Source organism: Ornithorhynchus anatinus, chromosome 7 (assembly GCF_004115215.2).
Source record: "Ornithorhynchus anatinus isolate Pmale09 chromosome 7, mOrnAna1.pri.v4, whole genome shotgun sequence".
NCBI classification, from domain to species: Eukaryota; Metazoa; Chordata; class Mammalia; order Monotremata; family Ornithorhynchidae; genus Ornithorhynchus; species Ornithorhynchus anatinus.
Window position 1 is genome coordinate 20,372,253 of NC_041734.1, and position 15,403 is coordinate 20,387,655.

Here is a 15,403-nt window from a genome sequence, read left to right on the forward strand (position 1 = left end):
TCCCACTCCACTCTACCTAAGCCCTTCCCAATAAACCCTACAGGAAGGGGAATAAACAAACCCTTCCCAAACTGGTCTTTGCAGAAAGCAGGAATGGCAAATAAATTCTACACTGAGGTGCTGGGTTGTACTTCATGGGAACCACCTGGTATTTATCATCATCCTCTGGGGTATTTACTGAGAGCTTACTATGTACAATACAACAGAGCTGGTAGACACCTTCCTTGTGGGAAGCTTACTGTATGCAGTGGACTGTACTAAGCATTTGGGTGAGAGTACAATACAACAAAAATCAGAAGCTCATGGTAAAATTCACTGGTGGAGTTGCCCTAGAAAATACTTCCTTCTTGGTCAGATTCAAAGAGGGAATATTTGGTTCAAGTATTATCTGTCCTGAAAATGCTCTATATTTGTTGAAAAAGCAAAGCATATTTTTGTGCCAATCTAGAGCCCTTCTTCAAACCCACATTTTCCCATTGGGGTATATTTTCCCACTGAAATTGGGGGTCAGGAAGATTTTATTGTTTGATCAACTGTTGGAATTGTTTTGGGGGGAGATGAAATTGAAATTCTTCTCAGGGGAAACAAAAGGGGGGAAATCACTGGAAGTTTACCAGTAACCCCTTGGCGTCCTCAGGTCCCTGTGGAAATATGCTGAAGGCATTCAATGTAGACAAAGCTAGCCCCTCAGGAGAAGAGAGAACTAAGGGGGCTTTGGGAGACTTGTGGGGCCCAGCACTTATGGAGAGGAGATGAGGAGCTGATTGCCTGAGGGCCAGGGGAGGAGGGGGCCTGCACGGGAAGGGGAAAGCATCTCAAATTATTTCTGGGGTTGGAGGAAATTCTAAGCCTTGGATCTTCGAGTCAAGTGTGAAAATTCTCCTTTAAGTGTTTGTGATCTCAGAAGCATGTCTCACAAAATTCATATCTTGAGAAATAATGAAACTGTATTAATGTTTTCCACATTGAATTCTATTCAGGGATACATAATTATCAAAAAGTAAAGAAAATGAAACTTTTACTAAGGGGATGAGTGGGAAATTTTGAAAAATAGGTAAAAATGAACTTTTCCAAGGGAAATTAATTTTAAGAATCCTTAAAACACCAAATAAAATTTCTTATTATTGCTGTTATCTTCCAAGTGATCCTGTGCTGGGATAGTCAAGGCCCCATCAGGCTCTGGAAGCCCAAGTGCACTGAACAGTTAATAGATTTATTCCCAGGATGCCTGCCATATCCTTGGACACAGGAAGTTCCAAGGGGTTATCCAGATCCAGACCTGCGCTCCAATAACAACAGTACAGCCCGTGGGGAGGGTGAGGAGGGTCAGGTGGCTAGATGCTGAAAACACCCAAGGTAAGAAAGAAGGGGTCAAGAGTTCTGGGGGAAGATGACATAAGGGATAATGGGATATAATTTCTCTAAGGGGAGGGAAAATAGGGGCAATGATCAGATTTGCAAATCAGTAAAACTGGGGAAACCAAACCCCAATGGAATAAGCTTAAAATTACTAATTAAAGCACCGTTAACGTAGACCCTCACATAGTACTCATTTCCATTGAACACAGGTAGGTCGAAATTTTTGAGGGTAAGAAAGATTCTCTCTAGCCCATGTATGTAACTATTGAAACTCTACATTTCTATTTAAGAACATCGGGGGTTTTTGACATTGCAGGATTAGTCTTTGGTCTTGAATGTCTAGAGATTTAGTCCACAGGTGGAGATTGGCACTCTGGGCTCGAGCAGGGAGCACCAAGCTCCATCACGGAGCAGCAGTAAGTGGTCACCCCGGGGCAAGTCAGAGAAGGTCTCTGGCAGAAACTGAACAGAGGTATGAGGGGGTGGGAAAGAAAACTGTCATGAATAGTTATCCTTGTGATGGACTTTGGGTAACGTGGCAAGAGACGGTGTCGTTGCTCTCACACCTGAGGGGGCTTTTTCACGTCAAAGTTTGCAAAAAAAAATCTGTTTCCTCCAGCAGGAAAGTACCATCAGCCTTCCCAGAAGAATGAGGTGAAGTTCCTGGCAGAGCAAAAGTGGAATCCCGGCTAGCGAAGGAGTCCCTGCTGGCCCGGCAGCTGTCCCTGCAGCTCCATATTGCAAGGGAGAAGCAGGGACAGTATGGTGAGGAGGGAGCAGGGAAACTGGGTGCGAGAAATTTGAGCACAAGTTCTGAACCCACTGCAGCACTGTCCCCCCACCCCCCCACCCTTTACTGGGAGTAGCATTACAAGGGGACAGTAGCAAGGGAGGAGAGGATTTTGGGAGGGCTCCTGGCTCGTCCCTCCTTTCCTTCACTTTACCCTCCCCTCTTTGCCTCACCTCTCACTCTCCCTCTTTGTTCCATCCCCTTTCTTCTCTCTTTTCCCCCACCTCCTCTGCCAAAAAAATCTCATATGCAAACAGCTCCCCCCCCATTCTTGGACCACAGTGCACATTGAGGGGGTCTGGCTTCCTCTGGAATTCACCAGCCTGCTGACTGCTATCCCAGGACAGGTTTCAGCACCCCAGCTGAGACCATCTCTGGCCAGGGAAGAAAACAGTAAGAGAAATCCTGCTTCAAGGAAGAATTGGATAAGGTACCTACAGTCCCGCGCGGGAAGAAGGAAAACACGCATTAATGAGGGAAGGAGGGACAATGAGAGGGACTAAATTACTTCTTGAGTGGCTTTAAAAAAGTGATTTGTTGGGAAAATGAGGTTGTTACAGGCAGAGGAAGAACGCATCCTTGGCTACTGAAGAAGTTGTGAGATGGCTTCCGCATCAATGGCCTGGCAGCTGTCCCTGCAGCCCCATATTGCAGGGGGGAAGCAGGGGCAGCAGGGTGAGATGGAGCAGGGAAACTGGTTGTGAGGAGGTAGGACGGAGGGTGTGAAACCCCAGCAGCATTGCCATTAGGTGCCCCTTGATCCTCGGTGGGAGCACCATTGGAAGGGGGGACAGTGGCAGTGCTGGGGGCGGGGGGCGGGGGAGAGGGGCGCTGGGTAGGTTTCTTCTTTCCTGCTCCCTCCTTTTTTGGCCTCCTCTCTTTCCCTCGCCCTCCTCTTCCTTTTCCGCACCTTAGTCCAACATCTCCTTGACATTCCTGGACCATAGTCCCCTGGGCTAACCAGGTTGTCCAGCTTCCCCTGGAATTTACCTGCCACCAGTCATCCTGGGAAATACCTCGTTCACCATTCCTTTGCACCCCAACTGAGACAATAGCAGGCCAGTGGACAAAATGGTAAGAGAAAACTTCTTTCTAGGAAGATTTGTGTGCAAAAGGTAAGGATTCAGGGCAGGAGGGAAGATACACACGTGTAAGGGAAGGAAGGAGGGAGGGTTGATTTCAGTTTAGTTTAATTTGTCTATGAAAAGGAGGGGGGAACTAAATTTGGGGGTCATATAACTTTAGTTTTAGACCAACCTCTGGGTCATTTGTTGGAGAAATGACTTGAAGTTACAGGTGGTGCAAGAGAGCATCCTTGGCCAGTGAAGGAGTCCTGTGAGAGTGTCTGCGTCGTTGGCCTGGCTGCCGTCCCTGCACCTCCATATTGCGGGGGGGAAGCAGGGATGGAGTGGTGAGATGGATCCGGGGAGATTGGGGGCGAGGAGGTTGAAATTTAGATTTTTAACCCCTGGTAGCACTGCCACTAGATGCCTCCTAGTCCTCAGTGAGAGCACCACTGCAGAGGGGAGCAGTGGCAGTGGAGGGAGGGAGGGAAGGAAGGGAGGAGGGGATTACTGGGAAGCTTCTGTTCTCCCCTTTGTTCTTCTTTCAGCTAACCCTCCTTTGGTTGCCTCACCTCTCTAACTCTTCCTGTCTTTATCCATCCCTTTCCCTTTCCCTCTCCCTCCCCACCACCTCCACAACAATGCTCTCATTCACACAGCACCCCAACTTCTAGACCATGACCCTCAGACCTCCCCATATGATCCAGCTTCCCCTGGAATTCACCAGCCTGCCGAGAGCCATCTCAAAGTCATTCCTTGGCACCACAACCCGTGATCTCCCCCGGCCAACAGAATACGACAAGAGAAACCCTGTTGCAAGGAAAAAATGGTTGTAAGAGGAACAACTTGGGAAGAGAGAAGACACATGCTTTTGAAGGTAGGAGAGAGGGCCTAGAGTATAACTAGAGTGTAACAGATAGTCAATTTATCCTATAATCTTATTGACATTGAGGGGAATCAGGGTAGAGAGAGCAATGCCCACAGGAGGAAGGAGAGCTGAAGGGAAATCCAGAAGACCTGTGGACACCAAGACATATGGAGAGGAGAAAAAAAAAGTATCTCAAATTGTTCCTGGTGTGGGAGGAAATTCTAATATTATTCTGCCCAACTGAACGTTTAAAAAAGCCTCGTCCCTAGCAATTAGCATATTTTACCTCCAATATCTTTCTCCCAAGCTTACTAATCTATGACATCGGAGAAATAAATGAATCACCATTTTCCTCACAGAATATTTGCCCAATCCATTTTCAGTAGAAAAAAGGCCAATTAGCATTGTTTTGGGACCTTAAAGTTTTAGTCACAGAAAGAAAGGAGATGAAATCAGCCCAAATATAATGGCCAATAATTTAATAGAGTAGAGACAGAATGAAGTTTACCATCAGTAAATCAGTAAATAGGAAATTTAAATCAGGTCAAAAGGTGCTTTAACGTCAATTTTCATAGGAAATTTACTTTCCATCATAGTAAACAACCAAAAGAGTTTCATATTTCACATCGCTGTAATTTTCACGCGGTCTATCCCCTGACTAGTGGTTTGGGTAACTGTTGTGAGGATTTTCATAAAGGAGAGAGAGAGAAAAGGAAATTCTACCCAGTGGAAACCCTGAAGCAATGCTAAGAGGGAATGGGTTTGGAGAAGGGCTCCCCACCTGCTCTAATCTAGGAAAGTGAAGGTGTGGCTTTACTCTCAAACCCAGTTTGGTTCTTTTCAGAAACTGGACCTGCCCGCATCACCTGCCAGAGTCAAGAGAAGAGGAGATGTCAGCCAGGGTTGGGCGAGGAGGGCCAAGTGGAGAGAAGCCAGTTGCACCCAAGGTAAGAGAGGCTGGGAACAGGTGGTGGGGAAGGTGACATGAGGGATAGCTGGATTCACTTCCTCTAAGGGAGAGAGAATTGGGGGGTACTGAAGTTTCATTTGTCTTGCATTCCATAGTATTTACTGAGCACCTGAGTTATTTAGCCCACTGTACGAAGTGCTGGAGAGAGTACAATACACCAATGAAGAAGCCGTGTTTTGGGTCTGCAGCTGTCCCTGCAGCCCCATATTGCAGGGGGGAAGCAGGGGCAGTCTGGTGAGGGGGAACAGGGAAACTGGGTGTGAGGAGGTAGGACTGAAGGTCTGAAGCCCCCAGGAACACTGGCATTGGGTCACCCTGATTGTCAATGGGAGTCCAGTTGCAGGGGGACTGTGGCATGGTGGGGAGGGAGGGAAGGGAAAAGAGGATTATGCTGGGTGGGGGGGGCCGGGGGTTCCCCTTCTTTCCTCTTTATCTCATCTGTCTTCCACACCATCCTGCTTCTCTGGGCCCTTCTTGCTGTCTCCCTTAAAAGATTACTTCCTAGACAAACTGGAGAAGACCCTGATATACTGAGACCAGATAAGGAGTTGACTGCCTGTAGGAAAAAAAAAAGTAAGCATCTCGATTTGGTCCTGGGGATGGAGGGCATTCTAATATTATTCTCTCAACATCTACCTTTGAAATCCTTGTTCCTAGCAATTAAGCGTACTGTACCTCGGAAATCTCTCTCTCAAGCTCACTACCGAACACACCACAGAAATGTACTGGTACTTGCCCTCACAGAATATTTACCCAATTCATTTTCAGGGGAAAAAACCTGAGTTAGTATGTTTTCCTACTGTAAAACTTTGAGTCAGGGCTAGAAAGAAAGCGTTGTCAGCCTGAAGGTAAGAGAATAATTTAAAGGAGTACAGACTGAGGTTTAATAGAAAATCAGTAAATAGGGAATTTAAATTAGGTCACAATGAATTTTTGTGTTACCTTAAACACCAGATAGAGTTCTGCAGTGTAAACCGCTGTGATTTTCTGGAGTTTTCTCCCCTGACTACTGGTTTGGATAACTGTTGTGAGGATTATGTTCTCTAAACATAAGAGAGAGAAAAGAAAATTCTACCCAATGACAATCCTGTAATAATGCTGATATGGAAAGGTAGGCTCTCCACCTGCTCTGACCTAGGAAAGTGATGGTGTGGCTTTGTTCTCAAACCCATTTTGGTTCCTTTCAGAAACTGGACCTGCCCACATTGCCTGCAGGCTACAAGGAAAATGGAGATGTCAGCCAGGGGTGGGTGAGGAGGGCCAGGCGGAGAGATCCAAGTTGCTCCCCCAGTAAGAGATGGTGGAAAAGTTTGTGGGGAAGGTGACATGAGGGATAGCTGGATTCACTTCCTCTACGGGAAGGATAATTGGGGGATACTGAGGTTTGACTTTTCTTCCATTCCACAGTATTTAGTGAGTACCTGTGTTGTTTAGTGCAATTTACTAAGTGCTGGAGAGAGTACAATACCAATGAAGTACAGTGAAGAAGCCGTATTATCCTGTCTGCGTCGCCGGCCGGGCAGCTGTCCCTGCAGCCCCATATTGCAGGGGGGATGCGGGGGCAGCCCGGTGAGGCGGGGCAGGGAAACTGGGTGTGAGGAGGTGGGGCTGGAGGTCTGAACAACTAAGCCGCACTGCCACTAGGTGCCCCCTGATTCTGAATGGGAGCACCATTGCAGGGGGGACAGTGGCAGTGCCGCGAGGGAGGGCAAAGGAGCATTATTTGTTTCTCCTGGGTCTCCTCACCTCTCTATTTTCCCTTCCCCTATTCGCCTTCCTTTTTTTCGATCCTCGACCACAGCCTCCCTACCATCCTGCTCTGGAATTCATCGCCTGCCTGCTGACAGCCAGCCCGGGACAAGCCTGCTTCATCATTCCTCGGCACCTCAGCCGAGACAACTCCAGCCTCTCATCCAGGGTGTTCCCTGGGCCTCCAGTTGTCACCTTCTTTCCTCTTTATCTCGCCTCTCTTCCATGCCATCTTTCTTCTCTAGGCCCTTCCTGCTGTCTCCCCAAAACGAGAACTTCTTAGACAAACTGGAGAAGACCCGGACATCCTGAGACCAGACAAGGAGCTGACTGCCTGTAGAAAAAATAAGTATCTCTAATGGGGTCTGGGAATGGAGGACATGCTAACATTATTCTATCAAAATCTTCCTCTGAAATCCTTGTTCCTAGCAATGAAGTATACCTTACCTCAGAAACCTCTCTATCAAACTTACTATCTAACACACCAGAGAAATGTACTGGTACCTTCCCTCACAGAATATTTGCCCAATCCATTTTCAGTGGAAAAAACTGAAGTTAGTGTCTTTTCATACTGTAAAATTTTTAGTCAGGGCTAGACAGAAGGTGTTGTCAGTCTGAAGACAATAAATAGAATAATGTAATAGAATAGGGAATGAGGTTTCCTAGAAAATAATAAATAGGGTATTTAAATTAGGTCAAAAGGAATTGCAGTGTAAATTTCCAAGGGAAATTTACCTGAAACACCAAATAGAGTACTGCATTGTAAACAGCTGTGATTTTCAGGAGTTCTCTCCCCTGACTACTGGTTTGGGTAAGTGTTGTGAGGATTTTGCTAAACATGAGAGAGAAAAGAAAATTCTACCCCAAAACAATCCTGTAATGACGCTAATAAGGAAAGGATTTGGAGTAGGTTCCCCATCTCCTCTTGTCGAGGAAAGTGAAGGTGTGGCTTTGCTCTCAAACCCAGTTTGGTTCTTTTCAGAAACTGCAACTCCCCACATGGCCTGAAGACTTCAAGGAAGAATGGAGATGTCAGCCGGGGGTGGGTGAGGAGGGCCAGGCAGAGAGATGCCAGCTGCACCCCAGGTAAGAGAAGAGGAGAGAAGTAGTAGAGAAGGTGACATGAGGGATAGTTCCTCCCCTTGGGAAAGAAAGTTGAGGGAAGGCTCAATTCAGTAGTACTTATTGAGCACCCATGTTTGTGTAGCACACTGTACTAAGCAGTAGGGAGAGCACAATGGAATTGAGCGGTATGTTTCCTGCCCTCGAGGAGCTGTGTGAACAATTAAAATGATGGCTCTGGGAAAGATTCTGAAACGGAACTGTGAAGGGCATGGAATGGGGATTTTTTTTTAAATTTTTCATTTGATACTGAAATACCTGTCACCTATCTGAGGTCTATGGAAGTTAAGTTTAGTCAAACCACTGTTGTAGAGGTTTTCTGCAAAATGACGTTCTAGAACAGAAGTCTTGATTGGAGGCAAAGTGGGCTATTTATGCCTGCATCTTCCCCCTAAGATGCCACCTGCCAAAATGCCAAAATGCATCAGGCCGTCCACACCCCTTCAGGATTGCGATACCCTACCTGAACATTCATCGGGTAAAATGGACCAAGAATGCCAGGCTACGTCTGGATCGGCATGGTCTGGAGATAATGATGAAAGCCTTTTCTTTTCCCAGCAAAGGACTGGAACCAAAATGAAAAGAATTCAACTGGCTCAGACCTTCATTGGAAAGAAAACTGGAAAAATGAAGAGAGTCAAGAAGAAAATGATCATGTGGAGCAAGTTGAGGAAACCGGCAAGAGATGGATAAAGGGAAACTCTTTCAGGGTCCACACAATTTCCCAGAAGCTTGTAAGAATTACACCCCTGATCTTTATGACTAGCAACCAGGAGAAACATAAAATTCAAATCTGAGGTAAAAAGGAGACATTTCCTAAAATTTGCACCACAGCCAATTGTGGAACCCTTCACAAGCTTTTGAGACTTGGGACAGGAGAGAACAAACTTACCCTCAAATTTCATTTCAGATTAACTACACAGTGCTGCAACGATATTTAAAGTGTACGAAATGGAGATATTTGCTTTGTGCAGTATCTCTTTCTTAAATCTCTCCTAGGTCTTTATGGCCAAACCCCTTGAGAAAGCTCAGGGAATGTTGGAGGGGAATAGGAGACACTTGCTTCATGCAGTGTCCACTTCCTAATTCTCTCTTGGGTCTTTAAGGCCAAACTCCTTGAGAGAGCAAAGAGAACATCTGGGGCGAAAAAAGGAGAGGTCTGCTTCATGCATTATCTCTCCTGAGTCTTTAAGACCTGACTCCATGAGCCATCAGAGGGAAAATCTGTGTGGGGAAAAAGAGAAGTTTGCTTCCTGCAATATGCATTTCCTAATTGTCCCCGGGGTCTTTAAGGCCTACGTCCTTGAGCAAACTGAAAGAATACTGGGGGATGAAAAGTAGAGATTTGCTTCATGCATTATCTCCTTCTTAATTCTCCCCTGGGTCTTTAAGGCCAAACCCTCACAGAGAGCCCACAGAGAATGTTTGCAAATGAAAAGCAGTGACTTGCTTCATGCAATATCTCCTTGTCACTTTCCCCCGGGTCTATAAGTCCTATCTTCTTTACCAAAATGAGAGAATGTTTGAAGATTAAGTGGAAGAGATTGGCTTCACGCAATATCTCCTTATTAATTTTCCCTTTGGTCTTTAAGACCCAACTCCTTGAGAGAGCAGGGAGAATGTCTGAGGGGAAAAAGGAGAGATGTGCTTCATGCACTGTCTCCCATTCAAATGTCATTAGGTCTTCACGACCTAATGCCTCAAATGAGCAGAGAGGATATTATACGTGGAAAAGGAGATACTTGCTTAATGCAATATGTACTTAATTTTCTCTTGGGTCTTTAAGGCCCAACTCCTTCAGAGAGCCGAGAGAATGTTTGGGTTGAAAAAGGAGAGATTTGCTTCATACAGTATGTCCCATTGGTCCTCACGATACAATGCTTCAAGTGAGGAGAGAGACAATTTTCAGTGGAAAAGGAGAGCTTTGCTTCATGCAATCTCTCCCCTTCATTCTCTCCTGGGTCTTTATGACCCTTTGTCTCAAGTGAAAAGGGAAGATGATTGAAGAGGTAAAGGAGAGATATTTTTAAGCCATATCTTCTTCATAATTGCCTCCTGGGTCTCTAAGGCCTAACTCCTTCGGAGCAAATGTTTGAAGATGAAAAGTTGAAACTTGCTTCGTGCAATATCTCCCCTTAATTGTCTCTTGGGTCTTTAAGACCCAACTCTTTGACTAAGCAGAGAGTATGTCTGAAGATTTGCCTCATTCAGTATCTCCTTCTTAATTCCCTCTTGGGCCTATAAGGCCTAACTCCTTGAGAGAGTTGAGAGGATGAGGAGACGAAGGAAGGATTTGCTTCATGCAATATCTTTCCTTTGCAACTCTCTCCTAGGTCTTTAAGGCCAAAATCCCTGAGAGAGCTGACTGAATGTTTGAAAGTGAAAAGGAGAAAGCTGCTAGATGCAATATCATCTCCTTCATTCTCTCTTGGGTCTTTAAGGCCTAACTCCTTGAGAGAGCTGAGAGGATGAGGAGAAGAAGGAAGGATCTGCTTCATGCAATATCTTTCCTTCGTAATTCTCTCCCGGGTCTTTAAGGCCAAAATCCCTGAGAGAGCTGACTGAATGTTTGAAAATGAAAAGGAGAAACCTGCTACATGCAATATCATCTCTTTCATTCTCTCTTGGGTCTTCAAGGCCTAACTCCTCGAGAGAGCTGAGAGGATGAGGGGAAGAAGGAAGGATTTGCTTCATGCAACATCTTTCCTTTGTAATTCTCTCCTGGGTCTTGAAGGCCAAAATCCCTGAGAGAGCTGACTGAATGTTTGAAAATGAAAAGGAGAAACCTGCTACATGCAGTGTCATCTCCTTCATTCTCTCTTGGGTCTTTAAGGCCTAACTCCTTGAGAGAGCTGAGAGGATGAGGGGAGGAAGGAAGGATTTGCTTCATGCAATATCTTTCCTTCGTAATTCTCTTCTGGGTCTTTAAGGCCAAAATCCCTGAGAGAGCTGACTGAATGTTTGAAAATGAAAAGGAGAAACCTGCTACATGCAGTGTCATCTCCTTCATTCTCTCTTGGGTCTTTAAGGCCTAACTCCTTGAGAGAGCTGAGAGGATGAGGGGAGGAAGGAAGGATTTGCTTCATGCAATATCTTTCCTTCGTAATTCTCTTCTGGGTCTTTAAGGCCAAAATCCCTGAGAGAGCTGACTGAATCTTTGAAAATGAAAAGGAGAAACCCACTACATGCAATGTCATCTCCTTAATTCTCTCTTGGGTCTTTAAGGCCTAACTCCTTGAGAGAGCTGACTGAATGTTTGAAAATAAAATGGAGGTACCTGCTTCATGCAATATCTCCTCCCAAATAAACTCTTGGGTCTTTAAGGCCTAACCCATTGAGCAAACAGAAAGAATATTTGAGGCTGAAAAGCAGAGATTTGCTTTACGCAATATCTTCTTCCTATTTCTCTCTTGGGTCTTAAAGGCCCAACTTCTTGAGAGAGCAAGGAGAAAGTTTGAGGTGAATAAGGAGAGCTTTGGCTCATGCAATATCTCTCTTTCCTGATTATCTCCTGGGTCATTAAGGCCAAATTCCTTGAGAGAGTAGAATGAATGTTTGAAAATGTAAAGGGGAAACATGCTTCATGCAATTTCTCCTCTTTAATTCTCTCTTGGGTCTTTAAGGCCAAACTCCCTGAGAGAGCAGAGAAAATGATTGAAGAGGTAAAGGAGAAATTTGCTTCATATTCTAAGTATTTCATAATTGCCTTGTGGGTCTTTAAGGCCTAATACCTTGAGAGAACACATAAAAAATAGGTGAGGTGGAAAAGGAGAAATTTGCTTCATGCAAAGTCTCTCCTTCATAGTTCTCTCCTGGGTTGTCAAGGCCTGGCTACTTGAGCCAGTTTGAGATACAGCAAACAAAAGTCTCCATGCTAATTCCCCTAATAAGCTCTGAAAGAGTTTTCACCTTTATCCTCTCACACCACTAACTGCGTGGGACAAACTTCATCGAGGCCCAAGACCTCTGGGCCAGCAAAACAGGTATGCGAAGAGAGGTATGCCTAGAGGTCAGGAAGTGGGAAATGTTTGAAATTTTAGCCTAGTTATTGGTTTCAGTGTGTCTTTCCCTCTCTCGACTGTAAGCTGCTTTTGGCCAGAGAGGATGTCTCCCAACTCTACTGTATTTTCCCAAACGTATAGTAGAGTGCCCTGCCCAGAGTAAGCACTCAATAAATACCAATGATAGATTCAATGAAGCACTGCACATCCCAGCTGTGTCCAGAGGGCACAATGACGTTTGGACCACTAACATTATGAGAAAGGTTTTATTATAACTCACAAAAACCTTATGTGCTCTAAGGCTTTGCTCAGTATAATCCAGACCTGCACAAAAAGAGAAGTTAGCCCAATAAATTCTGGACAATACCTTTCACCTCTGATCCCCAATGAAAACAGAGAGAAAGATGGTCTTTTTCCAGTATTCTAACATTGTTGTGGGGGTTTCTGTGGCTTGGGCTGCCTCTCTGTCACAGCTAGGAAATAGGCGAAGCCCTGATAGAGGTAGGCTCTTGCCTCTCAGCTTGCTGAAGAGCCCAGTGGAGTTGGTTTTTAGCGAAGACAAAATCTGTAGTTCAGTTTGGGTACACTGGTGCAGTTGACTTTTCCCTCAGACTCTCCTAGATTTCGTGGGCCAGTAGACTTGGGGCCCCCTCTGCTGCCAGCTTGTCCCTTAAAGACTGTCCTTCCTGTTCTGCAGACAGTTCAGGTCTGATTTCTCAGCAGCTCAAGGAGAAAGAAGCGGGTAGGTCAGACTCTCCAAAATGTATGTTGAGCACACACCGGACCATTGTTTCTGGGAGACGATACTTGGTTATAGATGCCGTGAAACAGAAACAACTTGGAAAAAGTCATTGCAATTCTGTCAGGTCTATTATATTTCTCTCTTCTCTCCAATTGTACTTTACAGGGAAGGACTGGGCCCATGACCAGGATCCAGCTCCTCCAGTCAGGGCAATAAACGTTCACTAAGTTTCTGTAAAGGACAGAAAGTCAGGAAAAATTGTGGGCTGATTGTAAAACTGATGATTCTAAAAGTTAGTTCCGTGTGTACACACACGATAGAGAATTTTTCAATCTGTCCTATCCCTCTGCAGCACCAGCCGCGGTGTGGAAAGACTCTACGTGTTCATCAGCGGCAGACGAAGAAAGGACGCATGGAGATCAGGCAACTGTCCGCGTTCACAGTCACCACCTCCGGTCTTTATGGCCCAAACTGTGGGAGGGGGGAAAAGAGGGATTTACTTCAAGTAAAAGCCTAGTGTAATCCCCTGGAGACTCCTAGAAAGCTCTCCACCCGAGTTCTTCAAGGCCCAGGTGCTGGAGGGAGAGAGCAGGGTCAATCCTGCTTGCCCTTCTTTGTAGCTGGGAAGGAGAGAGAAGAGAAAATTTATCGAAGTTTAGGGGACTGCAACATTCTATAGCAACATAGCAATGTCAGCTCACTATTTAAATGGCTCACGCACAGCCCTGAGGTAAATCTTTTCTCTTCTTTCCTAATCAGCTTTAACCATAACAAACTGAACTTTTCTTCCCCCATCAATGTTCAATGGAAGAACACTTTCATCTCATTCAGTTACAATCAAGCTCAACCACCTGCATTCATTCAATCCACAGTCTTCCAAAAAGCAATAAAATAGTTCAAATAAATAAATAAACAAATAAATAAATAAATAGATAAATAAATAAACAAATAAATAAATAAGCAAACAAATAAAAAATAAATAAACGAATAAATAAAATAAACAAATAAATAGATAGAATGTAAAAACAAAAACCTAGGAAACCCAAAACTCAATGAAATAGTTTAAAATTAAAATTAATCATTAAAAATCAACATATAAAGAAAGGCTTCATTGACATATAATCATCACATATAATTCTCCTTTCCATTGAATAGAGATATGTGGAAATAATTTGGTAGAAATTCTAGATTTTGCATTTGGAAGAAAAAAGAAGGGAAAATTTATCTCTGTTTTTTGGAGCCATCATTAGCTTAATGGCTTTGAGTGAGCAAGATGAATATGACCCAACAGTCCTAACTATTTATTCCCCTGGGAAAGGCAGCAGCCTAATGTCATCACAAACAGAGCTCTGCATTGGCTTTATTTGAAAACCCTTGTTTTTTCTTGAGAAAACCATGACTTCTCTTTCTTTTACAATGCACATGTAGTATTGTGTCCTAACAGCCCTGAATGTCTAGAGATTTGGGCCACGGCACAGGAAGAATTAATCACCTTGGGCTCGGTCTTCCCCACCCGGAGCAGCGAGCACCAGGCCCCCGATGCAGAGCAGCGGTAAGCGGTCTCCCCCGGAGACGGCAGAGCAGGCCACCGGCAACACCTGAACAGAGGTACGAGGGAGGGGGCGAGAAGATGGGCCTGAGTGGCGCGCTCTTGCCGTATCCCTGGGATGGACCTGGGGACAGGGGAGAGTCAACTGGTTACGGTCACACCTGCTGAGCCTTGTCCATTTCAGAATTTGTGGGGAGGATATCTGTTCCCTCTGGCAGGAGAGTATCATCAGCCTTTCCGTATCCAGGAAGAATGAGATGAAGTTACAGGAGGAACGAGAGAGCGTCCCCGGCTCGTGAAGGACGAGGCGTGTGATTGGGTCTGCGTCGCCGGCCTGGCAGCTGTCCCTGCAGCCCCATATTGCAGGGGGGGATGCGGGGGCAGCCCGGTGAGGCGGAGCAGGGAAACTGGGTGCGAGGAGGTGGGGCTGGAGGCCTGAACAACTAAGCCGCACTGCCACTAGGTGCCCCCTGATTCTCAATGGGAGCACCATTGCAGGGGGGACAGTGGCAGTGCCGGGAGGGAGGGCAAAGGAGTATTACTGATTTCTCCTGGGTCTCCCCTCCTCCCTGTTCTCCCCTTCTCCTCTTTACCTCCCCTTTTTTTCCATTCTAGACCACAGCCCCCCTACTGTCCTGCTCTGGAATTCATCACTGGCCTGCCCCCTACCATCCTGCCCTGGAATTCATCGCCTGCCTGCCCCCTACCATCCTGCCCTGGAATTTCTCGCCTGCCTGCCGACAGCCACCCCAGGACACGCCTGCTTCATCATTCCTGGGCCCCTCAGCCAAGACAACTCCAGCCCCTCTCCCGGGGTGTCCCCTGGGGCCTAACCTTCCCCAGGGCCCCTTCTCCCTCCTCCTCTCTCCCCAACCCCCCACCATCCCCCCCCCCCCATCAAGGACACACACACATTTCCAGGAATCATTCATAAAAATGTATTAACTTCAGTCTCTAGCCTGTGGACCTTCCCCTGTTTGTGGATGGGGTCTTTGAGAGCACTGTGGGTAAGTTGAGACAGTTGGGTTGGTCTAAAGTGGCAGCAACATGGTTTGGAGAGAGAGGAATTAATCTGGGACTTTTCTGTTGGGGGAAGAATAAAGAAGGGGAAATTGATCTCTGGTTTTTTGGGCCATCGTTAGCCTAATGGCTCTGAGTGAGCAAGATATATGTGATCCAACAGTTCTAA

The 15,403-nt window shown here is 45.8% G+C and overlaps 4 long non-coding RNA genes across 5 annotated transcripts; all 4 read left to right on the forward strand.

Moving 5' to 3' along the window:
- On the forward strand, window positions 1–2,933 carry LOC114813195. 2 transcript variants are annotated; one of them, XR_003760839.2, is made up of 3 exons: window positions 1–2,124; window positions 2,407–2,579; window positions 2,700–2,933. It is a non-coding gene; the product is annotated as an uncharacterized LOC114813195 (long non-coding RNA). The 2 variants fall into 2 exon arrangements; XR_003760840.2 differs by having other exon boundaries at window positions 1–1,775; window positions 1,979–2,124; window positions 2,407–2,933.
- A 100-nt stretch (window positions 2,934–3,033) lies between these two features.
- LOC120638500 lies at window positions 3,034–5,414 on the forward strand. The gene is made up of 4 exons (XR_005660192.1): window positions 3,034–3,223; window positions 3,395–4,090; window positions 4,926–5,028; window positions 5,147–5,414. It is a non-coding gene; the product is annotated as an uncharacterized LOC120638500 (long non-coding RNA).
- Window positions 5,415–5,481: 67 nt separating this feature from the next.
- Window positions 5,482–13,589, forward strand: LOC114813320. The gene is made up of 5 exons (XR_003761039.2): window positions 5,482–5,624; window positions 6,239–6,341; window positions 6,459–7,886; window positions 8,481–11,905; window positions 13,018–13,589. It is a non-coding gene; the product is annotated as an uncharacterized LOC114813320 (long non-coding RNA).
- Window positions 13,590–13,677: 88 nt separating this feature from the next.
- On the forward strand, window positions 13,678–15,071 carry LOC114813321. Its single transcript, XR_003761040.2, has 2 exons — window positions 13,678–14,273; window positions 14,462–15,071. It is a non-coding gene; the product is annotated as an uncharacterized LOC114813321 (long non-coding RNA).
- The last annotated feature ends 332 nt before the right edge of the window (window positions 15,072–15,403 follow it).